Below are 15475 nucleotides of genomic sequence, written 5' to 3'. Positions count from 1 at the left end.
GTTGGTTTTTGGCAGTGCCTATATCCAACACAGAAAGCAGGAGGAGAGCACCCATGGTGAATGGCCTCCCACTCACTCATGCTTCTGAGGCAGGAAAGGGCTCTGCCCCCAGGGACAAAGGGCAGGCAATGAGAGGCAAGGATATCAATGATTTCATTCCCACAAGAGTTACTCTGACCAGGCAAAGAAGATAATTTATCCTACTTACAAGCAAAAGGAGAGCTCATTTCATGCCACTTCAAGTAGAATGTGTCCCAACCACACAGACCAGCATGACAGTGTGTCTAGTGCTTGACTAGCCTCAAAGTCTACAACCATATGATCTTGGCCAGAGCTGTTACTGGTGTTTGGACACCTCCCTCATCCTCTTTCTTCTTCACCCTGCAGAGGCTTATGCAGCCATGGGTTGTCTGTTTCTTGGTAAATGGTGAGTTTATATTAGTCCCTCAAATAGGAAAAATTCTCTTCCTTGTCTGGCTTGACAAACTCTCACAGGAATGAAGTCGACTTTGACATCATTGGCTCCTAGTAAATTTAATCAGAACTGGCCAATAAGTTCAAAAATTATTAAATTCAGGGGGAGAGGGTGGGAGTGTTTTGTTTCCCTAGGAAAACAGGCAGAAAGAGTGTGTGTGTTATAGAGGAAAAATGGAAATTACTATTTGCAATCCTAGCATGCTATAACTTATCTCCCTTTCCTTTTCTTCTCTTCTCTTCCACATATAAAACAAATCTGATCATTACACTGATCACAAAACGGTCACAAAACTGATCATTATTTCTCCCCATTCCCCCTTTCTGCTCCCTTGGCCAGCTCCACAGGCAGCATCTTTGGGTTGGTTTGAACTCCTTCCTCTTCTCAGCCACTCCTTTTCCTTGGGAGACCTCACTGCCTGGAGGGACATATTCGGCTCCCTGGCTACAAATGCAGCAGGGTAAGAGCAGGGCTGGTTTGTCAGGCACTCTGTACATGGCCCCTGGCTCAGGCTGCACCAGACGTGCTCTTCCAGTGATCCCCTTGTCCCGCTGAAAGGCGCTGCGGGCCCGTTGGATGGTTTGACACAGCACTGGGCACGACAGCAGGAGATGGAGCCAGAGCCAGGTCAGCTGGATGTGCTGGAACACGTCCCCCGGGAACCGCCTGACTCGGCTGCAGTAGCTGGCCCGTAGCTGACCCTCAGACTCGTGGTGCTTCGGTCAGGGGGATGCTATTTTGATGATGCTTCTGCAGATTTAGTGTCATTTTGGCCTTGCTCCCATTGACGTTGTGGCCATAGCTCTGGACACAGCCTCTCCTTTTGCTCGTCTCCTTACTGCTGCCTTTTGCCTCGCTGTCCTCAGCCCTGAGTTCTGGGCTTTGCTTTCCCTGGGGAAGGGCTCAGCAAACTGCTTCTCCCTTCACTTACACCAGCTCCCTTCCTTTCCCTTGCATTGCTACTTTGGTTCATAAACTTGAGGTGTTTCAAACTTCAAGGTCCTTTTTTGTTATTTAGTCCTGTTTCCAGAGTTGTTTTGAGGAGCTTGAGGTGGTCATCCCTACTGCTGAGTATTATTCTCTCCCTCGGTCACCATCCCTATTTCAGTCCATTTCTTTTCCATTTGGCTGCCACTTGACCATGCAAAATTTTGGCAGCTGTAGGGATATAAGCAGGTAGGAATTTGACTCATAAAAAGGCTTTGGAAATAATTGGATTCTGGGTTCATTGGGAACTTGGTTGATCAGTATAACAGAAAGAAGAATTATTTGCTGTGACTCAGAGGACAGCATTGTGCTTGTAGATCAGGTGAAAGACAAGAAGGGCTCATAATGGGTTACTTTTTTTGATCAGAATCTGCTTGGAAGGTTTTGGTAAGATTTTTGTGAATGAGTCTGCTGTTGATATGTATTTGTAGGACACCACGTCCCTGAAGGTTTCTGGTAAGACACTTGCAAAGTCACTGTTATTCTGTGGACATGCATGTAAATGAGTTGACATTTTCCCAATGATAAAAGGCCGACTCCAACACAGAATCCTAAAGTTATAGAATCACTTCGGTTGGAAAAGACCTTTAAGATCATTGAGTACATCCACTTGATCTCTTTCTGACTATATGTTGCAGAATATTTGCAAACAAATGTAGAAAATAGATATTTGTGGTCACAAAAGGGCATGTTTGAGAGATTGTTTCTCTGGCTTTTCCCAGGGTGATACTGGTCTGCCAAGCAATGGAGGCTGTGAGCAAGGAGCCAATAGCAACTTGTTAATAAGGTTTGTTTTGTAAAAAGGCCCCTTTGAGTTAGCAGTTAAAAGGCTCTCTCTTCCCTTGACTTCTGCTGGAGTAAGCCAGTGACTTTCTGTAATAATTTTTATCTGTGTGTCAAGAATTTAACCTCGAAAGCATAACTGGACTGCATTAATTAAGCTTTATCTCATCTCCAGCTGAACCAATGGTCAACAAACAAACAGAGCTTTCTCAGGATGGAGTTCCTGTGCATTTACGTGGTCCACAGCAGCTTCAGTTCCTGGGCAGAAAGGTGTTCCCCAGTCACTTTGTGGGGCACTTTCTGGGAGTCATGAATCCCCTCCTTACAGCTCATTTGTGTCAACCATAAAATATCCCCAAGCCTCTTCTTCCAGGAAATGTGAGGTCCAGAAGAGGTCCTTTTGGTCTGCGCAGCATCTTCCAAGCATCCACAGAGTCTGGCACCCGGAGTAAAGGGCTCTTTTGGTAAGATCTAGTCTCTTATATTTCTCCCCTTGCTGCATCTAATTGCCTGCCCTAGTACCTCTTTGAGGAAGGTATGGATTTCCATTTCCATCATAACCATATGTACAATGTACATACAAGTACATACAATGGGTGCCTGTGCATGTGTTTTCAAGGAATATCAAGCTGCTGTCCCAATTTTTTTACTCAAACTAAGCCTATCAGGGCATTATGTTTTCACAATGGGATTCTCAGGTTCTTTTTCTCCCTGAGGCAATCTCAGTGTTGTCCACATTTGAACATGAATGTTCTGTTCCAGCCTGATTTTAGTTCAAAAGGAGAGCTGTGAAAGATCTGGTTAACTCAGGTGTTCTCACTGTCTCTGGATTTCAGTGAGGTAAAGGCATCTGGTCTTCCCCTGGCTCTAGAGCTAGAACTGAGCAGCCCTGCTCCAGGAAGAGGCACAGGGAGAAAACGAAAGGAAATGTGCGCTAGCAAGGCCCATGGTTGCTAAGAGAGCTATGAGGGAACCTGAAACCACAAATGAAAAATTCCTCTGGACTCAGGAGGAGGTGCATCACCTCCTTTCAATGTGTTTTCACCCTTGAAACCTTCCATGGGAAGAAATGCAGAAGGAAAAACCTTTACAGTTGTACATAGTGGGATGCCAGCAAGTGGCAGCAGCTCCCTGCCTGACAAAGAGACTGTCCACATCTCACATCATCTGTCTGCTCCTTTGTTTATCTGAAAACAGCAAAAAAAAAGAAAATGCTCACGTCAGAAGTTACTGTGACACTGCTGGAATAGCTTAGCCCAGGTCTGACTTGAGGGGCTGCAAGAGGTGAACTGAAAACTGGGCAAAAATCTTGCCCTGATCCTCTTTGTGGAGAGGTCCAAGGGGATCAAGCACTGTGGAGGAAAGGAGAAATGTGGGGTTCGGGAAATATGGAATTCCTTTTTTTTGCAGGAGGAGCTCCTGTTGCTATTCTGGTTTCTGTGTCTTCAATCATCAAATGCGGCTTTTGTCTTTTGATAGGGCGAGGAGGAAAGTGTACAATAGTGTTCTGACAGCCAGGCACACCCCAATTCCGTGGTTTAAAGCTTTCTTTCTGCTGAATTTGTTCTTATAGTGCTAATGACCAGGTTGCCATAAATAGGCACTAAATGGGTCTGGTCACGGTAAAGGAAAGTGAAGGTCAGTGTTGGCTCTTATGTTGTATTTTAGATCTCTGTATCAAAGAACTTCATAAGGAAGGAGAAGGTGCATTTTCAACTTGGGCTTCCTTTTAGGTACAGAGGGGGAAAGTGAGGCATGAAAAAAATTGCTTGTCAGAGTAGGATGGGCATGAGAATGGATGTGGGCTCAGCAAGTTATCACCATAGAGGTTATCACTCCCCATTTAAACCAAAGGTAAAGCTACCACTGAATTCAGTAGGGTCAGGACTTTGTCTGCAGCCCAGCTCAAGCAGCCTAAGCTCTGAGCCAAGTGTCCCAGATTAAATGTCTGTAGGGGAAGGCAGGTGTTTTTGGGATGCTGGGGTGCGGATGCTGTGCTGGCCACAGCGGCTGCACAAGGAAGGATGGGAGGGGATGTGGAAGGTGCTCGTGTGTGGAAGCAGGTGCTGGATTGTGTGGCCCATATAGAGCTGATATCTCATTTTACGGTCCCAGCACCATGTTCCCTTAATGGCTTGTTCACTGAGCCTGGCACTCTGACAGGGCAACACCCCTTGGGTGGGTGCCAGTTGGGTGAGAAATGTGCCCTTGTGAGAAGCTCAAGTGTCCTCCCCCTCTGCCTCACTGACTACTAGGTACAAATGCCCATCTTGCACTCTGTGTGGGGGAGGAAGCCACGGGGCATTTTTAAAGATGGGTAGTGCCAGTGCTTTAGTGGCTGCATTTCTTTTACCTGCCCTAAGCCAGGTTTTGAATGTTACAGCTTGAGCACTGAACCACACCACTCCTTGGATGTACCAGACCCCATTGCTGGCCACACAAGCCTGGTCATGCCCCAAAAACTAGGGAAATTGAGGATATGCTTCCCTTTTCAACCTGCAAGACCACCAGGTCTACAAGCATCAAAACTGGTAGGGATTTTACCCAGTGGGGATAAGCCAGAGCCTAGCTTGGGTGCAATCCCTCAGTAAGACTCTGGTGGTACAAAACTAACAAATCAGGCAGGGCAGAGAACCTCTGAGGTTGGAAACACACTCCTCTGGATACTAATGATTAGATGGTAGGGAGAGCAAGGACAGTGCAGCACCACCAGGGAACACCAGCTCAGCTACCAGTGACAGTGGCTGCAGAAGGTGCCAGAGTGAGTGTGACTGGATATCTCATGTGAAATCAAGCACAGTTCCTGCCTGAGAAGGTTGATTTTCACTTCAAGGCTGTGTGAGACCATTATGGGTTGGTAATGCTGGCCTGTGCCCTGCGTACACACTTTGGGGACTACGCTGCTCACCATTCCCCAGGGGTTCACGGAGCTGGGCAGAAAGCAACCTCACTGCTGTTGCTGCAAAGTATATTATGGATTGGCGAGGGACAGAGAGAAGTCGTAAAGAAGTTAAAAAGCAGAGGATTTGTAACACAGTAACACAGGTTTACAACACAGGCTTTATAACACAGTAACACACAGCAAATCCTGGGGAGGACACAGATGTGACAGGTTACAGCTATGGAGGCAATGCCAGGCATTGATGGTATCTGCCAGCCCCTGTAGGTCTATGTTTAGCTTGCAGGAGCTCAGGACATACCCCAAAAGGAAGAAAAAGAGGGTGAAGTTGTCCTGCAAGGGAGGCTGTCAGCTGTAGCTGTGCTAAGAGGGTCAAGCTCGTTTTTGGGCAGCTCTTGGCAGCCACTTCAGTTCATGTAGGTCTGTTTGTGAAACACCCTGTGCTGCCTGGGCAGACCAGGAATGGCCTGCTCCTCTTTTCTTTCTAAGAAACAACCCCTCCCTTTAGGCTCCTTTTTTTATTCCCTACCACCTGTGCGTGCTCAGAGCTTCCCTGACTGGCATCAGCCACTGTCGGCGGCTCGGGTGGCAGAAGCTGAGCCTGAGCAGGCATTTTCCAGAACAAGACAGCCAGTGCCCAGTACAGAACCTGCTTTCCAAGTGGGACAGGCTGGGTTGGAGCCCAGGGTATGACCTTTTCTGCGTGGTATGCTCCCATGTAATGTGACCTGGTGTCACTCAGCTGCCGGGCGGTGTTGCGACAGGGCTTTGCTGGCCTCTGCAATGTGCAGGCAGGACATTGCATTCTTCCCCCAGACCAAGGCACTGCTGGTAAACCATAAACCACACAGGATGCCAACCAAATTCTGCTATTCTTCGTTTTATGTTGCTTGGGATGGAAGTATTTGACCTTAAATTACTCTTCTTCTTTTGAAAAGGGAGCTTGTTTCTTAGGAAGGATGGATTTGATTCTTTGGTTTTGGGACAAATCTGGTATGAATCCACACATTGTTTCATGCTGCCTGTCCTCCCCACCCAGACAGGGGCACTACTTTAGTGACTGGCATCAGATGTCTGTCGTTCACGTAGGGAGTCTGAACCACACTCTGTGCTCTCAGGTTATGTTCAGGCAGAGATCCAGGAGCAGGGGCACTTCTGGCTGCTGTGCAATGCAGGCTGTGTACCCAGTGTAAATTAAGCATACCACACACTGGTAAACAGCTCTGTTTAACACATCAGCTCAAGTGGGAGACAATCCAGTGTGAAATGCTTGCATCAAGATGAAATCACTTCTTTTCCACTATCTTGCTTCATCCTAATACTACTCATCCAGGTTTGAGCCTGTGGTAGTCTGTAGAGAGGGTGAAATGCAAAGAGGTAGAAAATAAAGCTCTGAATCTGCCACTGCAAAACTCAACTCCCTGGCTTCTCATCTCAGCAGGCTTCTTGCTACCAGTGCAAAGTGTAACACATATTCCTTTTAATACCCTTACCTGCACTGCGGATTAGAACACCACAGGTTTCTTTTGCTCTGGGCATTAGAGAAACAAGATGTTTCTCTAATGAGAAATTATTGAGATCTTGGATAGAAATGTAAAGATGAGAATATCCAGAAGAGGGGTAAAGCAAGTAAAAACTTAAAATTGCCTTCCAAAAATTGCACTCGGAAATTTAGGATTTGTTTTGGCTCCAGTCAAAGATAAGTTTTTGAACTCAATTAAAAAAAATTAAGAGGGGCAGGGTGAATAAAATAAGATGACATTTGAAATCTGGATGGTCAAATGAGAGTATTCAGTGTTAGTATTCTGATCTAAAAGAAATCAATTAATAAAATGCTTATTTTACCTATATGGCCAGTTTCTACTATTTTCAAGTCTTGCTTTCCAAAGTCTGCTCAACTATTGGGAAAAGAGTTGTTTGTTTGCTTGCTTGCTTTTTGTTTATTGTTACTTTACCTTGTGTAATTTCTACCTGCAGCTTTTTACCCATTGATGCTAATGATGACTCTGTAAGCAACCCGGCTCGACTCTGAGAATGTAGGTTGGGTTTGTAACAGTAGCACTTTAGAAGACCTTCCTTTTGACCTCCTGATGAAATCAACCATGGTCTCGCTGTGCACAGAGCATCCCCTCTGAGCACAGCTGCAACGAACAAGCAGGAATTTCTGAGACGGCACAAACTTGCAAACCCTTCCACAAGATTATCAAATGACAGCAGGTTGAAAGTATGTAATGAGCAGCACGGATTCACTGACTAAGCATCCCTAAAGGGACTGGTGCTTAATCCTTTCATAGATGGTGCCCTCTCACCCTGCTCTGAAGGAGGAGGAGGCAAATGTGCTCTAGAGAAATGACATAATTGAGAGGAAGGTTGATTTACTCCATATGAAAGTAATATGGAGTTTACCTTCTCTGTCTAGAGAAGGTCAAACAGACCACTCTGCATGGTCCTTGATTTGTCCCCACTCCTCTCTTTTGGGAGGCCAGAGGGGTCCCCCTCAGCACATGGCAGAACAAGCCTTTATCAGCCACCTTTGCAAATCCTTCCCTGGAAGAATCACGACAGTGAGAATTAAGTTCCTGTGCACAGACAAGCCCATTTCCCTCAGGATTAGCAGCTCTGGATGTCACAGCTCCACAGCAGGACATGCATGTGAGTATATTAAGGTAACCCTGAGGGTTTGCCATCTAGACACCACGTGGCAGGGAAGAGGGGACAGTTTGAGTACAAGGTTCCTGTCCAGGTTTGTACAATCCATGCAAACAAGCTTGTGTTAGTGTTTCACTGACACTTTTATCCAGGGTAAGTCTTAGGAGACCCATACATGTGTATGTGTGGAGCTGCATACCATCACACCTCCTGATTGCACCTACAGGCATCACACTGGCATCACCTGGAATCTCCCTGGCGTCACCCTGGCATCAACTCTGCATCACTCCTGCTTCACCCTGGAATTCCAGTGACTGCAGATGACTGCATTATTTCCCTGGATGCTGGGAATGTTCTTAGAGCTGAACAACTGTCATCTGGTTTGGGATACTGTGAATTCCTGGCACTAATGTCCTCTTCTGTCTCCTCCCTGCCCTGCCTCACCCCTGCCCCTGCCCCGCCTCACCCCTGCCCCTGCCCCCTTGTTCTGTGGCAAAGGGGCCACATAGCAGAGGAGGCATCACACAGATTTGTCTGGCAGGTTTGTAATGAGAGGCATGTGATGACCCTGCACATTCATCAGATGGTTGTTTTCAGCCCGGACCCATCTGCGATGTTTTCATTATTTTTTTTCCTCCCTCTGCTCAGGCCAGGCTGCTCCGGGAGAAGTGGCACGTAGGCACATACGTCCTTGCGCACACTACACTTGTATAAACTCCATCAGGAAGTCATCTGGCCAAACTTCCCAGAGCTCTGCTTTTAACTCTTCCCTAGGCAGGCTGTACTGGCAACCAGGGGATTTCCAGGGAGCGTGGACATGTGCATTTGTGCCCCTGTTCTGTTTATTGATTCCCATCGCTCTCCTCCTGCCTACAAGCCCTGATCATGTGGTTGTGCATCTCTCGCACCCATCCTGCTCCGAGTTCTCACCAGAAGGAAGTCTCCCTCAGCTGTGCACCCACAGGCACACACAGGGCTTTGCAACAGAACAGTGTCTTGGCTTTTCTGGAGGGTGAAGCAGCTAAAGACAAAGTGCCAAAACATGCCCAGAGCAGGGCTGCCCCAGCAGAACAGAAGGAAAGAGTGTTGGTGGGGCAAAGCTGTCAGCTGTTAGGGGTTATTTTCCCTTGTAGTTATTACTTCAGAAGTGTGTCCTTACCAGGCACATGAGCAACAAAGGAAGTTCTCACAGTCCTTAAATGTTTGCTGTGGTCAGGGAGGGATTAAAACAACCCAACCCCTTCAGAAGTGACCCTGTCTTCAATGAAGACGTGTCTCACTGAGTGTCCCACTCTGCACAGAGGCAGGACTGCACACCCACAGAGGCACATCAGTGTGCATAGACATTTAAAGGACTGAGAAAAACCCTGGAGACTCCTCAGGGAGGAGAAAGGCTGCTATTCCTCCCCATGAGATGTGTGGATTAGCAGTTACCCATTCACTAAATGCAAAATAACAGTCATCCTGTGTTGTTAGTGCTTGTCAGCTGCCCACTGACAGATTTCAATGGCTCATACAAGATTTATCCCTGCAAGTGTTCAAGAAATGACGTGGCACTTAGTGCTACAGTTTGGTTGACAAGGTGGTGATCAGTCAAAGGTTGGACTCGACGATCTTGCAGGTCTTTTCCAACCTTAATGATTCTATTCTATTTTGAAACTTACTGCACAGGGGTGAATAACTGGAATTTCTGGAAATGTTATCCTCTGCAATCAGGTTTGGAGCAGGAACGTCTGAATTCATTTGATGTTTGGTCAATGGTGCTGGACATTGTTTGCTTCTGCTTACTCTGGTGTGAGTATGAAATGTGTATCAGAACACCAGTGGTAGTGCTGTCTTTCTTGACATACACTGTAAACCAGCCCAGAATGCAACCATTTATCCATCAGGTTGTTAACAGACATTTGTCCCTGGTTTACTGCATATTCATCTTCTCCAGTGTTACAAAACCATGACATGGTAAAATAGATATTACAGGTCTTCATTTTTCTCCTGTGTACACAGGCGAAAATAAGAACTGACTTCATTACAGTTAATTCAGTTAGCCTGGTGTTAATTTTGCCTTCTGTATCAGATTTACAGGCATCTGTCTGAGATAGAGGTGTGTGACTTTGCACTCAGCCTTGCTCAGACAGCTCTGGTACAGAAGGGATTCAACTGCCAGAAATTCCCAAAAATCTAGGGATGACTTTTACAGCAGACTCATCCATTGCAGAGATGTTTCTCCTCTCAAACATCTGTTTGTGTGCCACAAACAGCAACGTAGCCTTCTGTTTCTGTCAGGCTGCTTCTGAACCTCAAGAGATACAAACCAGAACTGGTCACTGACTGGTGTTGGAGGTATTTAAAGTGCTCTCTGGTCACCTCCTCTCCTGCAGCTGGCAGAATCAATCAAGCTCTCATGGTCCCTCAAGGAGATGGAGAAGCTCTGAAGGCTGAGGAACATGCAGGCTTTCGACCAAGCATGCTGTTTTCCTTTTCTCTGAGTTTCTTTCTTCAGATCTGTTGTTGACATGGGTTATTCTTCCACCTCCTCAACTGGAGGATCACAAGTCTAGTTGCTGCCCCAAAAACTAGACACAGTCCCCTCATTGTGACAATTCATTGGTATCCTGAGCTTTTGAATGGAGATTAGGATTAGATGAGATACTAGGAAGAAACTTTTACTCTGAGGGTAGTGAATCACTGGAACATATTGTCCAGAGAAGTTGTGGATTCCCCATCCCTGGAAGGATCCCTTCAAGGCCGCATTGGAAGGGGCTTGCAACAACCTGGTCTAGTGTAAGATGTCCCTGCCCATGGCAGGGGGGTTGGAATTGGCTGATCTTTAAGGTCCCTTCCAACCCAAACCATTCTATGATGAAAGAAAGCTACCATCTGTCCTGCTCTTTGCTTCTTTGGCTTTCTGCCTCTCAGTGGCGGAGGACAGAAGGTTTTCTGAGGATGAACTCACCACACAGACTCAGCTCCATGTGTGCTGGCATAAAGGATGGGCTTGCTCCATCTTTCCCAAGTCCTTCCTCAGGCTGGCTGAGGCTCTGCTTACTAAGGCAGTCCCTCTCAAACAGCAGCAGCAGGCAGGGACTTGTCTCCTAAGGCACATTGCTGCTACTGCTGCGATGCTCCATGGGACAGAGGAGGGAAAGGAGGCCTAGCCTGCAAACACTTGTAATGAAATGGTTGGTATTGCTCACCAAGGCCCTGATTTTTGTCTGATGGACTGGGCTGAAGAAACTATTGAACACCTAAATCACATCACCTCCCTCTGTCACCTCAGGTAAGCCAACGCTCACCAACTGATAAGCCAAAGGCAGCAGAGATTTGCCTTCCTGTTTTGATGGACTGTAAATGAATTATGTGTAAGTGTTGTGGGACTGTTCTCAAGATGTCCAGCAAACGAGACAAACCTTTACAGCTTGGGGAACTGGAGTAGGGCTGTGAGTTGGCAAGAGCATCTTGTGTGGCCCCTGGCCAGAGCTGGGACCACCACCCCCGTCACTCCAGGGTCTGGTTGTTTACCTGTCTCAGAACTCCCAGGGGTAGGTCAGCTCCAGGATAAATCCCTTCTCACCAAGCTTTAGACATAAACCCAAAGCAGGGAGAAAATGGTTCGTTTCTGCCTGGAATCCCACGTGGCTGTCGGGTTTTGCGCGCAGAGGTAACCTTATGTGCAGACTGGAGAGAAGGTACCCTTGTAGGTGCATTTGCACCTCCGAGACAGAGCCTTTGGGATTAAGTGTCCAACATTTACAACACGAAAGGATGTACAGTGCTCAATCCTGACCTTGCTGTAACCTGTGGAGAAGCAACAAAGATTCCCTTTAACCATGTATGGCATAAACAGCAAGGAACATGCACGTAACAAAATCAGAAAGGAATCTGATAGAGAGCCCCAAAGATAAATGCCACTTTAGGCAATGTTGCTTTAAGCTGTTGACAGGAGCACTATCCAGAGAGGAACTGTGAGGTTTAAGTGCTTCTCTGCTTCTGGGTGGGATAAGGTGTCATGTAAAATGTGTTTTGTGTTCTTGTTTCATCTCCCTCTCTCCACTCTCCTCCGATGAGAGTGCACACACCGAAAGCATTAAAACCAGACTGCGGTGAGTTTGCTTCACTAACACATCTCCACATCAAAGGCGTTGCTGGAATCTATTGATTCTGGCAGAATTGCAGAATGTTTTGTTGTTTTTAGTGAGAAATCATGCATTTCTCAGTTGATTTCGGGAAAGGTTAAAAAAAAAAAAGGAAAGAAAAAAGCTTTATCTTGTGCAAATATTCACCCTACAGAGAGGCTGATAAACTGAAAAACGTAAGGGCTGTCTCCCTTGGTGCCAGCCATTACTCAGGGATGACTTTGTTGACAGACAACGGAGCTTTAGTTTACATGATGTTACAAAAAACCTGTTCTATTTAAGTTCTATTTTCTCTGTCTGCGAGTAATATTTGGCTGTCCTATTGTTTGCTTTCTATTTCTGAGGCAATGCCCCCTGTGCCAGTGAACAGCACTCGGACACAGCACCACGACTTATGTCAAAAAGCCCAGAGATTACCAACTACACCAGGTCAGAACTGCAGGACAGATTGTTGCTATGCTTTAGGAGTAGCCCAGGCAGATTCACCTCTGATGCAGGTGTAACTTAACAGCAGCCTCACTGGAAAATCTGCTTTTGGTCAAAAGATCCAGCAGCTATTTTGACCAAAAATGCATTTCCTTTTCATTTTGCCTCATAGATATGAAACCATTGCATTTGTACGTCACTTTAACTGAAACTACTCAGTTTCTACTGAAAATGACTCTCTGCTGTAAGACCTGCATTAACCTTGTGATTCAGGGCAAAATCTGAAAAGAATATAGATCAAACCACAAAGTGGGAGGAACTGTTTTGCTCTGCTGTGGTTTCAGGGCTTTAGTATTTGCAGGACTCTCTGACTCTACTTTGTTTGCATCCTGCACACAAAGGGCTTCCAAAATGCAAAAGCATTAAGGTGTTTTCCAAAAGGTGCCTGCAGACCGCATCTTTTCCTTAGAAACATCCTACTTGAGGTGTTCCCAGTCCCAGCCAGTGATTTCCAATGCACAGTAAGCCTCTCAGAGGATCTCCTCCTCCTTTGCACTCATCCCGCTCTTCAAACACAGTCTCTAAACACAAGCCAGCACCTGCAGACCCAGGCCAGACCTACAGGACGTGGTAAAAACCCAGCCTCACCTCCTCAGGGGGACGAATATCCGCCTGGGCATCTAATTATAGTGAGATGGAAAAACATCCACGAAAGGACAAGGATAAGTTTTCCAATACGTAGCACAACAGTAATCAATACTTGCATCAATACTTAATTTATCTGTGTCAAGTGGAACAGCTTCAGCACGAGGGAGTGAGATCACCTCTTCCAACCCCGTGCCACATGGGGTGGGAAATGTGGGTTTGAATCCCTTCACACAGAGATCTCAATTCTCAAGACCTTGGACACAAGGGTACTGCTGCCAGGAGGACTTTGACAGGAGGGACCCACCCTTAATTCCTGCTCAGAAGTAACATCTTAACCCCTCTGCAAACCTCACCCCACACCCTTAACCCCTGGGTAAAACCCCACTGGGATCAGCATGAGTATCCTTTGATTTCGGGGAACTTCTCAGCTGGCCTCTGATGAAAGGCATTTACCTCATGGCCACTGAGCCAAGCCCCTGGAGGAATTTTGTGCTTCTAGTAAAGAGCTGCAATTTCAGTAAGAGATTGCAGAGTTACTCAAACATCTACCCATGGATACCTACTCTCTTGTGCCACAGTGGCTGCTCAGCCAAGGTACCTGCAACGTGCCCCGTGAGATGTTAATTTTTGGGCACCTCCCCACAGGGACACCAGTGGTGTGACTCAGTGGCACGGAAAGCACATTGGGAAGTGGGGGAGAGTTGCCTGCCACGCACAATTGGTGACATAAATGGTAGGCAAGGAAAAAGCAACAACTCCTCTGTTGCAACAGGAGGTGAAGGTTTCATCTCTCCGTGAATGGTTCCCCTAATGGTGACTAAGCTGTTCCCTCCATCCAGCTAATGGAGAGACTGCTATGCACTGTGTATTCCTGTAAACCAGCCAGTTTCAGGTCACCCCATTTCAAGGCTTCTCAGAAGGGATCTCTCAGTGTGCTGGTTTCATGAAAGATGCCTCATGCAGATTCAATTGGATTTCAATCACTCTTTCCTTTCTTGCTAAGCACTTCCCGTAGGAGTTGCAGCCCCTCAGTTTAGCTAACAGGAAGGTAAGCACATCTCTCTCTTAATCTTATTCTGCACCTGTGTTCATAGCTTGATCTTGCTCCTGAACTGTGCTGTGTGTTATTACACCTTTGCTGCAAATTGAGACAACCACCAACATTTTCAGGACACTTTTATTTTTCACAGAAAATCTATCTGGTGTTGGTGACAGCCATGAACTTAAAACACAGTATTTACTCCTGGGTGCCTCAACCAAAATGGATGAACTGAGGTCACATGTGTACTCTGGGACAGGGGTGCTGGCACACAGGCTTGCCCAGGAAAAGCTATCCCAGAACAGTTCCAGGAATCACTGAGGAAAACTGAAGAGGATAAATGGGTCCCAGTGGTCTATGTGGGTTCAACGAATCCAAGTTTGCAGAGAGAGGTACCAAATCAGTTGATAAGGCTTCTTTCTTTGAGAGTTTGTGTTCCTAATCTTTCAATGGGCCATAAGCGGCCCCTGTTCATGACTAAATTAGACCCTACTCTGAATGCCCTTAATAGAATTAACTCATTATCTGAGTCACAGAGTACAGCACCTGAGCAAGTGCCTCCTGCTGTCCAAGCAATTGGGCTTCTCTTTTTGGAGACAGGACAAGAGAATGTGCCAAACGTCCATCAGAAATCCGACTGCATTACCGGAAGGGGCTCAGACATTGTCGTGATAAGTAAATAAAACAGCCTCCTCAGAACACAATAGAGGCTCCAGTTTACTCCTAAATTATTAATCTTCCCTGAGGAGTGGCTTTATAGTGCTGACTTGGGCACTCTGGCAACATGGCCTCTTCCCAGCGAGGGCTCCTCCCGGCACTATCTCCTGGTGGGATCACAGTGGAACTTGGCCCATCCCAGGCAGGTTATCCGAGGGGGCAGGACATGACTTTCAGTGCCAGCTGGGAGAGGACGCCTCCGACATGGGGTGGCAGCCCCATGGGTGGTCCTGTGGGTGGTAAATGTCCTCTCCCACTGTTAGCTGGCTGGCAGCACCTTTCCCGATGGAAAACAACATTGTTCACTGCATTGGAGTTTGCAAGGCAGCTTTTCATCACCAGTTTTTTGAACCTCTGTTGTCTACCACCTACATGGGAGGATGACAAGCCAGGACTTGGGTTCCTTCACCCCACAGACTGCAGAGTGATACTCCTTAAAGGTTTTTGAAGGCATTTCAGTTCAGTCTCACTGTATCCTGGTGAAGGGAGAGCTGTAGGAGGAGGCACTGTGTGGAAGAAGTGAGCTTACAGGTGAAAGAAAAGGGTAGCTGAGTGCACAATTATGTTATATATATATATATATATATATGACATGTCTGTTTGTGCTTGTGGTATGCCCCTAAAAGTGAAAGGATTCTTCCATGAGAAGAATCCCCAAAATCCTCTCAGAACCGAGGTATCTAGCAATACTTTAGGAGGAAACAGAAAAGGTGGAATAG

The 15475-nt window shown here is 46.6% G+C and overlaps 1 long non-coding RNA gene across 2 annotated transcripts; it reads left to right on the top strand.

Moving 5' to 3' along the window:
• Positions 1-7428, top strand: LOC113948318. Of its 2 annotated transcripts, XR_003528102.1 has the most exons (4): positions 1-935; positions 2185-2249; positions 2421-2709; positions 7122-7428. It is a non-coding gene; the product is annotated as an uncharacterized LOC113948318 (long non-coding RNA). The 2 variants fall into 2 exon arrangements; XR_003528101.1 differs by having other exon boundaries at positions 2185-2709.
• Positions 7429-15475: the final 8047 nt, after the last annotated feature.

This window comes from Corapipo altera, unplaced genomic scaffold (genome assembly GCF_003945725.1).
Source record: "Corapipo altera isolate COAL_440 unplaced genomic scaffold, ASM394572v1 0, whole genome shotgun sequence".
NCBI lineage: Eukaryota > Metazoa > Chordata > Aves > Passeriformes > Pipridae > Corapipo > Corapipo altera.
Note: the sequence above shows the minus strand (reverse complement) of the source record. Positions and strands in the feature narration are given on the sequence as shown.